The sequence below is a fragment of the Macaca nemestrina genome, chromosome 16 (assembly GCF_043159975.1).
Source record: "Macaca nemestrina isolate mMacNem1 chromosome 16, mMacNem.hap1, whole genome shotgun sequence".
NCBI lineage: Eukaryota > Metazoa > Chordata > Mammalia > Primates > Cercopithecidae > Macaca > Macaca nemestrina.
This window is the reverse complement of record NC_092140.1, coordinates 75640788-75653270: the sequence shown is the minus strand read 5'-3', so window position 1 is coordinate 75653270 and position 12483 is coordinate 75640788. Positions and strand designations below refer to the sequence as shown.

The window sequence follows — 12483 nt, the reverse complement described above, 5'->3', positions numbered from 1 at the left end:
AGAGAAAGAAAGAAAGAGAAAGAGAGAAAGAAAGAAAAAGAAAGAAAGAAAGAAAGAAAGAAAAAGAAAGAGAAAAGAAAGAAAAGAAAAGAAGGAGCTGCTTCACTGTGCCCCACTGCCCTGTTCTGGCTGGGAGTGGTCCATTTGAGACATTTGAAATATTGATCTTACCAGTTGAGCGCCTGAAAGAAGCTGCCTGACTCCCTTAGGTCAGTCTTGCCCAGTCTCTAAAACTAAAGTCAGAGCATTTTGTATTGGAGTCACTCTGAATGTGTGTGGCACAGTCTAAGAAATGGCCAAAACGCTTTCAAGCCAAATCTCATCCCTGAAGGTGGCTGTGGGGAAGCTTTGGTGCCACCTGGTGGCTGCTGTGCCCAGGAGGGTCAGTGAGTACCCTTTTCGTTGAAGCCTCCACCTGGATGAACGGGAGGGAAGCACTTCACTTTATTATCCTGCATTTAATTTTCTATGCTGTTTATGTCTACAAAGGATTAAGGCAATTGAAGTTCCAAATGAAACAAGACAATGCAAATAGAAAAGCAGGCCCCCAAAAAGGGGCCTACAAATATGTCCACCATAAAGAAAAATGTAACTGCTGTAGGTAGTTGAATTTCCTGGAAGCCAGAGAGAAAAGGGAAAGATGAGTAGCTGTCTAGTTCTCATTTACGATTAAAGAATCTAGAAACACTGTCTTCTTTCATTGTAATTTAAGTTGCCTCAACACAGTTCCTCAGAAAAAAAACAAGTTTTTCTTAGCACAGATTTCTAAAATCTCTTTCTCACCAGGGGATTTTCATTAGGGATTTTCTCTGTAGGGTTATAATTTGGTCCAAGTCTTGGGCTTTCGTGCTGGGGGAATGGAATCAGCAACACCTGGAGGAGACAGCGCACCCACAGCTTGTGGGTAAGGCTCCCTAGACATCCTTCTTCTTCCTGCCGCACTATGCAGCAAGGTGGGAATTTCTCTCTCAGCAGAAAGCCTGGAGGGCTGGGCTTCTCCATTGCTCTTGAGGCCGTATCTGCCAAGTTTAGAAACAGAAGGGCCAATAATAAGGTTCCGCTTTCCAAAGCTAACCTTGCCCCTATTCAACCAAGGCCAGAAGCGTCTATTACCTCCTCAGGTTTCCTCATCACATAAGATGTGTCACATCCTAATGAAGTAAGAAGCAAGAGGAGACTAAAAAGTAGGCTGGATCTACTGCCAGGGGCATAGCTCTTAGCAGTGGTCTGAAGACTGAAAATGCAGTCTGTTAGAACAGAGGAAACTGAGGCACAGCGGGAGACTCCTCAACCTATTTCTACTCCAAGAGTTATGTTCCACTTCCTGCAAAATGAGCCTCCTGTGCCCGATATGAGCTAAATCACCTCATGCCAGGGCCTCCGAAATTCTCCTTGGCCATAAAGCTCCGTGGCTGTCTGGGCCTGTGTTCATCACCCGAGCTGGTTCTGCACTCCTGCAGTGACCTCTTTGGTCCTTTGGTCATTTCAGATCTCACTGCCCCCCACCCCCACAATGGCTTCCCAGGAGTGTTCCCTCTGGCCAGCTTTGCCCTTGCTTGAAACAGTGAACTGGCTGCAGCTGTGGAGGTGAGCACCTGGGCATCTGGCAGCAGGCTCAGGACTGTGACCCAACCACGTGTGGCCCTCCCAAGGAACTCTGCATGGCCACATTCTGTTCTGAGTCTAACCTCGCCTTTGCTCCCAAATTCAGTACACGCTGGAGCTTTCCATTTGGTGGACACTGGCTTTCCTTTCCCATCCTGCATGGGCCTGGCCTCTCTTACACATTCAGCCACACTTTCCTGGGTGCTAGAGCTGAATTTTCAGCTTCCTGCAATATACCCGTGACTTGGGGTTTTCCCGTGGCGCCAAATCCACACCAAACCGCCACACAAATCTACACCAATAAGGATGTCGTCGACATCCTCTTCCTCCCCCTCCCCCTTCTCCTCCTTCTCTCCCTCCTCCCCCTCCTCCTTCTCCTCCTCCAACTCCTCCTCCCTTTTCTATCTCATCATTCACATTCGAAAATGAAGAGTGAAGCACCAAGATAGCCCAATGGAGAGAAGCAGGGCTTTGGAGTCACACGTATTGGACTTTGAATCCCACTGAGACTTGCTAGCTGTGTGACCCTAATCAAGCTATTCCATTTCTCACTCTTAGGTTCCCCATTTGCAAAGTGGGAGGAGTAGGGTGAGGTAAGGTAAGTGAGGTACTCGCCTCAGGGGCAAAACTTAAGACAGTTCCCAAAACCTCATTCATTAAGATTAATATTATTTTTGAGCTCATAGAAGTAAGAAGTAAAACAGAGGATACTAGAGGCTGGGAAGGGCAGGGGGAAAGGAGGGACGGGGAGAGATTTGTTAAAGGATACAAAATTACAACTAGACAGGAGGAATAAATTCTCATGTCCTGTATCACTGCAGGATGACTCCAGATAACAATATTACATAGTTTCAAATCACTGGGAGGGGGATATTGAATGATAAATGTTTGAGATGATAGATATGTTAATTACTCTGATCACTATAGATTATAGGGTTTCAAACATTACTACATACACTATGATATGTACAATTATTTGTCAATTTAAAAATAAAAAACTAAAAAAAGAGATTATTAATAATAACATTTTAAGGAATGAAGCCTTATTCATAGGGCCATTCTGAAGAATAAATGAGATCCAGAGGCAAAGCCTGGCACAATGAGCTGTCATTTCCACCTTCATAGTAGCAAAGGTTTTGAAGATAATGCTCCATGATGTTTATTCATGGTTTTTGGCATGGGAAAGAAGTGTAGCAATAGATATATCAGTAGCCTTAAAAATGCTTATGTCAGGTAGGGTGTGGTGGCTCACGCCTGTAATCCCAGCCTTTTGGATGGCTGAGGCCAGCCAATCGCTTGAGCCCAGGAGTTTGAGACCAGCCTGGGCAACATGGTGAGAATTCATCTCTACTAAAAATTAAAAAAAAAAAAAAAAAAGGTAGCCAGGCGTGATGGTGCATGCCTGTGGTCCCAGCTACTCGGAAGGCTGAGGTGAGAGGATCACCTGAGCCCCAGGAGGTCCAGGCTACAGTGAGCCTTGATCATGCCACTGCATTCCAGCCTGGGCAACAGAGTAAAACCCTATCTTTAAAAAAAAAAAAAAAAAAAAAAAAAAAAAAAAAGCTTATGCCTGGTAATTTAGTTTCTGGGAGACTATCCCAAGGAAATTATCCAAAGCAGAGGTAAATACTTGTACACTTGTTTGTCACAGTACATTTATAAGAGCAAGCCACTGGGGATCAACCTGAATGTGCAGTACATTCATAAGAAAGAAAAGTAAGTGAGGTGCCCAGGAAATGGAATATTATACAAGCATGACAAATAATGCTTCAAAGCATGTTTTATAACAAAGGGAAAGCTTGACATAACTTTAAGCTTTGACACATCAGGATAGAATGTTAAATGTAATAAAATGCCCTTGACCATGTAAGATACTGTAGAAAAAATAGATTGTAAAGAAGTATGTCAAAGGAAGATGGCTTTTGCTTCTGGGTGGTAGAAGCATGGATGGTATCTCTTCTTTTTCATTTTCTTTTTTGAACTTGACATTTTATATGATAAACATTTATTAATTTTATAATTAAAAGGTAAAGATACTAAAACTGGGCTGGGCACTGTGGCTTATGTCTATAATCCCAGCACTTAGGGAGGCTGAGGTAGGAGGAGTTTGAGACCAGCCTGGGCAACAGAGTGAGACCCATCTCTACAAAAACTATTTAAAAACTGGCCAGGCATGGCGATGCACGTCTGTAGTCCCAGCTACTTGAGAGACTGAGGTAGGAGGATCACTTGAGCCCAGGAGTTTGAAGCTGCAGTAAGCTGTGATGGTACCACTACACTGCAGCCTGGGTGACAGAGTGAAACCCTGTCTAAAACAAAAACGAAAACCTGGAGAAACCCAGCCCCCTTTGAGTATTCTGTACCTTCACATCACATCACATCTGTCCCCTCCAGCTTGTTTATCCTCTCCAGGTTTTGTGTGTTGTGTGTTTCTGCTCCTTCCTTCCCCTCCCACCCTAGTTACACAGGTGGGATAAACTAGCGGTTAGAGCAAGAGTCCTCTAATCCTTAACCTGAACAAGTTCCTTAACCTTCTGTGACTCAGTCTCATCTGTAAAGTGAGGACACTCTAATATTCCACATCTCGGCGTATTTGTCTTTGTGGTACAGAAACTGCCCTCGTGGGCCAGTGTGGGCTGGGATGGTAAGGATGTTGGCAGTAGCACCACAAGAGACCAGAGGCCCATCCCCATCATCGCCTACCACATACTCCTTATAGAGTCTGCTGTGTCCCTATGCAGAGGAAGGGGTCCCTAGTTATGATTACAATGGAATTTTTCAATGACACACAGGATGATAGCTTCAAGTCAGAATTAATTTGGTTTAAAGAAAATGCAGAAGTATTTTTTGCACCCCTGATTTTGTTGCCTGAGAGTCATGTCCTGTACCCATTGTCATGATGAGCTGGGTTACCACTTTCCAAGGTTGTGGCCATAGACTCCCAACTGTCTCCTGGCCCCAGCATCAATCCACTCCTGTCCATCTGCACACAACTACCAATTATTTTTTACAAGATCTTTGCACATCCTTCTGCTCAAGACCATCCTATGCCTCCCTCTTGCCAAGTAAAAAAGCCCTTTTCCCAGACACTCTCTCAAGGCCTTTGCTGCCTGGTCCCATCACCTTTGCTATCTCGGCACTCACTATTCCATGCTCCAGCCAAACGGGCTCTTAACTCTCCACCAAACATAACTTGGGCTCTCCCACCTTCGGACCAAAGCTCAGGTTACTCCTGTAACTCACAGTCTGCCCATCAAACTCCTGCTGTCTAGCAAAGCCCAGTGCAAACACTGCCTCTTTCTGAAAGCCTGCCCAGCTATCCCTGCCAGAGTACACGTCCTCCTGCTAAAATTCATGAGGTCGTCCTTGACTCAGGACAAATCACAGGTTATTTAGACTTGTAGTGATTTAGGCATACGGCTTATCTACCCAGGCCAATTATAAACTAGTCCTTGGTCCAAAATAGGACCTGGATAAATACGATTTGAAGGAATGCATGTGTGAGTGGTTTATGTGCACAGGGCAGCCTCTCTGCTGCCTAGCAGATGTGTTTTTCATGATAAACCCCATTATCACATTCCTGTGTCAAGGTCCCTGCCCTGATCAGGCTGCTTATTTCATGATATTCAAATGTCCTGGAGGGTCAACAGGGAGAGATTATGCACACAGAGGAAAACACATGAGGCCATTACTGAGCCTGTTTGTGTCTACCTTAACCTCAGCCATTTGCTTTGTGTTTTGGTCCTGATCCTATTTGTCTTCATCCTTCCAGGCTGAAGAGTCCTGAGTTTTCAAGCCTGTCCACATGGAAATTTTCTCTCCCCCTTCCTCCCTTACCTCTTTTTAAATTTTAATTATTTTTTCCAGGCCTTCAAATGCCCTCATGATGTATTTCTGAGTCACTCTATCCACACTCTCGTATGGATCCAGTTGTGTCTTGGTTCGGACCAAGAGCGGGGCAAGGTTTGATCTCTGAAATGTTTCTTGTCTTTGCTGACATTAAGGCTAAAGACTGAGGGCATTTGCTTACAGAACCTTTTCCCAAACTAGAATTTACCCTCATTCCCCTACAGACATCCTATGTGTACATAGTTATTTTTAAACTTTTTACCCACAAAACTCTTGGCAAAAACACAAACTGAGTAGATTCCAAACCCAACTGGCTTGGAGCCACAGGTTTGAAAAGGAGCATTAGAATTGCTTGACTGCACATGCTTGCTCTGTGTTTGAAGGTGAGAATTATAGCACTTCAAGATAGGGCTGGGAGTTCAGGTATTTGACCTGTTTTTTTGCCTCAGACTGGAAATCGTTTTCATTGTCACTTTCCAATTTTTTTCCAGGATCGGTCTTCTGTACCTCTAAAGCCACATGTAGAACATAAACCAACAAATGGGGTCCTCCGGGAGTGGGGCTGGGGCTGTGCACCGAGATTCTCTCTGAGAGTGGGAACTGCTCCCTGGAGCTGCAGTTTCAGACTTTGTTATTTGCTTTGCATTTTCACCATATCCGTGCCCTCACTGTACAATTGTTTACTTCCTTTTAAAATCAAATGGAAACCAGCAGACTCCCCCACACTAGGTTTCCTGGGAAGTACGGTGCAATGCCCAGCATTTGGGAGCCAAAGGCTAACTGAGGCGGAGGGCGGTGGCCGGCCAGGTTCAAGGTGCGCGGCTACCTCTCTATGCTCAAAGCTCTGGCCTTTCTTCTCAGTACCTCCACTGCTTTGAGGCCACCTTCCTTGGAAGCTGGTCAGACCTCAGGGAGATAGGCATGCCCCAATCTGTCCCAGGGCAAGAGGCACCATGGGACCACCTGAAAGTACTCAGTGAAGAGCCTCCCTACAAGACAGTTGCTGCAGGGGCTCGCCGGGCAGCCACAGCCCAGTAGGAAAACATATAAGTAAAGAAACAAAGGGAGGAGAGAAGGTGACAGAATCTGTGAATTGGATCATGCCGCTATCCTGCTTAAAGTCCTTCAGCGGCTTACCATTGGCCTTGAACTAAAAATACAAATGTCTGTGCAGAGGCCACAAAGCCCTACATGACCCAGCCATTCCATCTACACCCAGCCTTGTCTCCTTGTCTCTCGCCCCCTCTGCTTTGTTCTCTATCTCCTGGTATCACTAAACTTCTTGCATTTCAGCAAACACTCTGCAAGACCTTTCCATGTGCAGTTCCCTCAGCCAGGGATGCCCTTCTCCTTTCTTTGCCCATAGCCACTTCTTACTCCTCCTGTCTCTGTTTCAGTGCCATCTCTTCTAAAAGGCCTTCACTGACCATCTATCTTTATCTGCGTACCTATCCATCTGCCTACCCACAAGCATCCCTTCCCTCTATTCTTTTTTTTTTTTTTTGAAAGGGAGTTTTGCTCTTGGCTACTGCAGCCCAGGCTGGAGTGCAGTGGTGTAATCTTGGCTCACAGGCAACCTCTGCTTCCCAGATTCAAGTGATTCTCCTGCCTCAGGCTCCCGAGTAGCTGGGATTACAGGCATGCACCACCACACCTGGTTAATTTTGTATTTTTAATAGAGATGGGGTTTCTCCATATTGGTCAGGCTGGTCTCGAACTCCCCACCTCAGATGATCCACCAGCTTCAGCTTCCCAAAGTGCTGGGATTACAGGTGTGAGCCACCGTACCTGGCCTTTTTTTTTTTTCTTTTCTTTTCTTTTCTTTGACACAGTCTCACTCTGTCATGCAGTGGCGCAGTCTTGACTCACTGCAACCTCCACTCCCAGGTTCAAGTGATTCTCCTGCCTCAGCCTCTCGAGTAGCTGGGATTAAAGGCACACACCACAATACCCAGTTAATTTTTCATCTTCTTAGTAAAGACAGGGTTTCACCATGTTGTCCAGGCTGGTCTCAAACTCCTGAGCTCAGGCAATCCACCTGCCTTGGCCTCCCAAAGTGCTAGGATTACAACCATGAACCACCATGCCCCTTCCCTCCATTCTTTTTATTCAGCTCAGCCTCTACTCTTTTTTCCTTTGTGATTATAATCTATAAATGTATATATTTGTATCTGGCATTATTTTTTATCTGACACTCTGACTACAATACTTTTCATGACAGCAGAGGTTACCTCTAACTTACACACCATTGTCTTTCAGGGCCAGGCATCCAGCTAATGTTTAATAGACATTCACTGAAGGGATGAATGAAATGAATGAATGAATGACTACATGAATGATAAGCATTGATCAGGTGTTTGTATAACTTTAGGCCACAACGTTAGGGTTCATGATATATCAGATTCCTTTGTTTCTATGGGAATATAAACACATAAATTTATAGAGAGAGATCACATGTTACCTCCCAAAGCACCTGCCTGCCATTCCCATAAAGAATCTGATCCCAGCCCTCACTGAGGCTCCCATACTCTCTCCAGGGATCACATAATAACATGGGCTTATGAGGTCCTGGGAAATCGAGGAAGGGGCTGGCTGCTCCCCGGTGTCAGCCATCAGGGCCACTGGAGTAGAACCCTGGTCCTGTGTGTGACAGGCTCTGTGCCCGAAGCAGGCTCAAAGAAGGCCTCATAGCTGTCTGTCCCTCTGCTGCCAAAATTCTAGTACAACACAGAAATGGAAAAATTCTCAAAGGCAGATCCATGCCTTTTAATGGTTCACACTCTACCAGTAAAAACAAATCTTTAAACATATACCTGCTCTCTAATAAGGTAGTTGCAATAGTGCAAATAAGAACAATCCTGCAAGAGGGGAGGCAAGGAACTCTTAATGGACACTAGGGAAAGCTTCCCGACAGAGGCACTTGTTTGCACTTGGTCTGGGAAAATCAGTGCAGGATACCAGAGGAGAGGAATATAGAAGAGCTTTGGTGAAGTTGGAAAAGTTGGAGGCCACAAAGGGGAGAAATGCTGTATCCAGCTCTGACTTTGCAAAAAGACTGCCCAGTGAGAGAAACTGCCTCCTATCATCATCAATAGATATTGACCAAATCTACTTTGGGTGTTGACCTGAAAGTCACCGAGTGATTGCAAAGGCCTCTGCTTGGTATGGGGAAATGAATGCAGAAAGAAATAGGCATCAATTTCACCTTCCTTGGAGAGTCCTTGTAAAACAGCAGAGTACGAAAAATACCCACCAAAGCCACGCTGTGTCACAGGGAGACTAGCACAATATGAGTTCACTTGAGAGTGGACACAGTTATCTGGGCTATAGATCAAATTTATGATAAGGTTGAGTTGTATTTTTATGTGCTGAATGTAGAGTACATGAGACCCTTCTGGAAACTGCCTGTTATTGTATATAGAACTTGAAGCATTATTTTACCAGTTGAAATTACTCTCGCTTTATAGCTGTTACTTTGCTTTTATGGGATACTGTTGATCATATCTATTCATCATTTACCACTGCACCCTTGGTCAGCAAAGAAACCACCCTACCTCAATGTAACTGCTGAAAAATACATTCCATGTTAGTAATGATAGAATAAACAGCTAACATGTATTAAGAACTCAGTGTGCCAGGCCTTTTGCCAAGTACTTCATATACATGATCTCATTCCATCTTAAATGTAGGAGATTGTAGTTGATCTCCATTTTACACATGAGCAAACAGACAGAGACAGGATAAGAAATTATCCAGGATCACACAACTAGCCAAGAGTAGACTATCATCATCTATTCATTCATTCCTTTAAATAAACGTACTGAGTCTTGTAAATTACATCAGAACGTATGAGTTGTACAGAACATGAACTTTCCCCTAAGGAGTTCAGGATATAGCAGGTGAAGTAAAACTTAGAAGAGTGAGATATGTGACAAATGATTGAGCACTTTATGCTTATAAAGAAGTGAGGACTCAATTCTGAAAAGGCAAGTAACAACTGAGCTAGGTTTTGAAGGGGGTAAAATTGTTAGAATAAGCGGTGAGAAAGTTCTTCCAAGCAGAAATATTTCTTAAGTCAAGCTCCTCTAAAACAAGAATAATAAAACCAGGCCGGGCGCGGTGGCTCAAGCCTGTAATCCCGGCACTTTGGGAGGCCGAGACGGACGGATCATGAGGTCAGGAGATCGAGACCATCCTGGCTAACACGGTGAAACCCCGTCTCTACTAAAAAAAAAAATACAAAAAACTAGCCGGGCGAGGTGGTGGGTGCCTGTAGTCCCAGCTACTCGGGAGGCTGAGGCAGGAGAATGGCATGAACCCGGGAGGCGGAGCTTGCAGTGAGCTGAGATCCAACCACTGCACTCCAGCCTGGGTGACAGAGCAAGACTCCGTCTCAAAAAAAAAAAGAAGAAGAAGAATAAAACCAGCACATCAGGTATAATCTATTTTATTACTATTTATTATTTTGTTAATAAAATATTAATGTCTTATTTCTTCACATATTTAACCGTAAGCCCAAGTCACAATCCCGTTCTTCTCAGAGGTGGCAGTTGAACCTGATGGTAAAAATCTGGCAGGAACAGCCTGTAGTCACTGGGGACACAGGTTTCAGAAGTCCTAAACAGATTAAGCAAAACTCTATCCTTATGACTTAGTTATGGTCATTAACGAGACTAGCTGTGGATTGTCTTCTTTTCAATGGGAAGGTCCTGCCTGAAGCAGAAATGTGCTGAGTTTGAGTCTGCACTCTGCCTTTGAAAAGCGGGCAGGAAAATATCCATGTATGACATATGAAAGATCTGCTTTATGAAAGTTATATAAACATAATTTCAGGCCCCATCCATGGTCAGTTAGTGCACTTAGGGCCACATATTCTCATTGGAAGTGTCCTTGTCACACTTGTGGTTTGACAGGGAGACCAGCTTCTTCCCTCTGCATCCAGGGGGCCAGGGCAAGGGAACTCTGGGGGCTCTTCGCCTTCCTGGTTTGGGGTGAGAGGAGGAAGAAATGAGAATGAGTCTCTAGCTTCCTGTCACTCCCAATCAAGAGCTGAATTCTTCCACTTTGATGTTTGCAGCAAAAAGAGAGAGGAGAGGGAAATAAGTAGAGGGCAAGAAGGACAGATAGAAGGATGGGAGGAATCAAATGGTCCCCCAGAGGGACCAGAGAGACACACCCCTCTCTGCTCCTCCTCACCGCTGTGGTCCGAGAGTGGGGGTGAAGGCTTGGTGGGGTTCCCCTGCATTTCTGAGAGGTCTTGACTCCCCTGCATTTCTGAAAGGTCTTTAACGGTGCCTTTAGCATCACTAAAGCACTGTATACCCACTTTGGATTAAAGCGGGGAGGATTGATGTCTCCACAATACCCCATGGCGGACACCAAAGATGGGTATTTTAAAATTCTCCTCACAAATAAGGATAATCCAGCACAGAAAGGAATAGTAATCCAGCCAAGATCAGACAGTTTATCAAATCAGATCTTTGACATTTCTAACTCAGTTGAAGGATGTCATCAATTCTCAAAACAAAATTCACATCGATTTGCTCTATTTGGTAAGTTATAACGTTCATCTGGAATTAGGGAGGGATGAAGGGTAGGAGTGGAGCCGAGGGAAGGAAGGATGAAGCTGAGTCCCGCTATGGTCAGAAGAAACAAATGATGAGGATGAAGCTTCAGGAAAACGCAGTGAAATGAGCCCCTGGTCCCACACATGGACTTCACTCTTGCAGAGAGGCCCTTTGCGCAGGTCAGCATTTGCCACAGAGCCCCTCAAGCCGAGAGTTTGGCCAGCTTTTCCTCTTCTAAGTACAATCACTTTGGGAATCTGAGCATTTGATTTGCTATAACCAACATAGGGTCTTCAAAGCAGCTGCCCTGATCAATTGGATTTTTGTCAGTTTATTTAATTACACTGTCTGAGATCCCTCCTGCAATGCATCACCTCTAGACAGCAGAAAGATGGCACCATAGGTGAGACGGGCCTGCTAAATTGCAAATGTCTCCCAGGCATTTAACAGCTCACTCCCACCACAGAGCTCTAGCAGGGCCCCGGAACCAACATGCTCTGAACAGCTGAAGCAGAAATAACCAAAGAGGATTCACCAAATGGAGAAGGAGTCTAGGATGAAAGCTGAGGAAAAGTGTGTGATGAAGGAACAGAGACATATGCATTAATAGAAGCTGTTCTTATAATGAATAAAATTATATATTTGCAAAAGCTTTGCTGAAGTCATGCCTGATACTAATGTTTATAGTCTTCTACTCCTGATCCATCCCGATTACTATCTGCAGGGTCTTAATAGCGTTAACCTAAGTAGAGTCAGTGACAAAACCAATGTCCAGTGCAGAAAGACCAACCACACATTCTAGAAAGACAGTGGTTGGCCTCACCACATTGTTGGCTTCCAGAGGATTCCAGATGTCCCATGGAGTAGGACAGGTGGGAAAACCACCTCTATGAGAGACAGAAAGAGGAACTTTTACCTCCAGCCATTTCCAATCCTTCGTTTTGCATCTTTATCACAGAAAAATTCTAAAATGATAAATTAAAAGAGAATTATGCACACCTCACTGGAATAGCTACACTTTTATTCACTGATTGTCAACTATATGCCAAGCATTGTGCTAACTGCTTTGCATTTTCTTTTGAATCCTCAGAACAACCCAGTGTGATAGGTTTTAGTTACTTATTTTATCAATGAGAGAAGAGAGACTTGGTGAGATTAAGTAAGATATCCAATGGTATATAGCTAATTACTAGCTGGCTCAAGTTTCAAACCCAGATCTGTCAGATTGCAAAAACCATCCTCTAAATCATGACACAGTCCTGTCTACCCACCACTTGGTTTGAAGTAGTTCTTAGCTGTAAACAACAGAATCCAGTCTCCTTGTTGAACGTAGAAAGAAATTTGTGAAAGGGTGCCAGACAGATCCCAGAGTCTGTGAAGGGGCAGAGACCCAGCTTGAATGCCACACTGCAGGAATAAGGAAGGAAGGAGACCAAACTGCTCTTTGGAATGTTTCTAGCAG

General features: G+C 44.5%; 1 long non-coding RNA gene across 1 annotated transcript in view; it reads right to left on the bottom strand.

The window, feature by feature from the left end:
• The window catches only part of LOC105490749 (uncharacterized), a 79136-nt gene that overhangs the window by 33896 nt on the left and 32757 nt on the right, over window positions 1-12483 (bottom strand). The gene's annotated exons all lie outside the window — the stretch shown is intronic.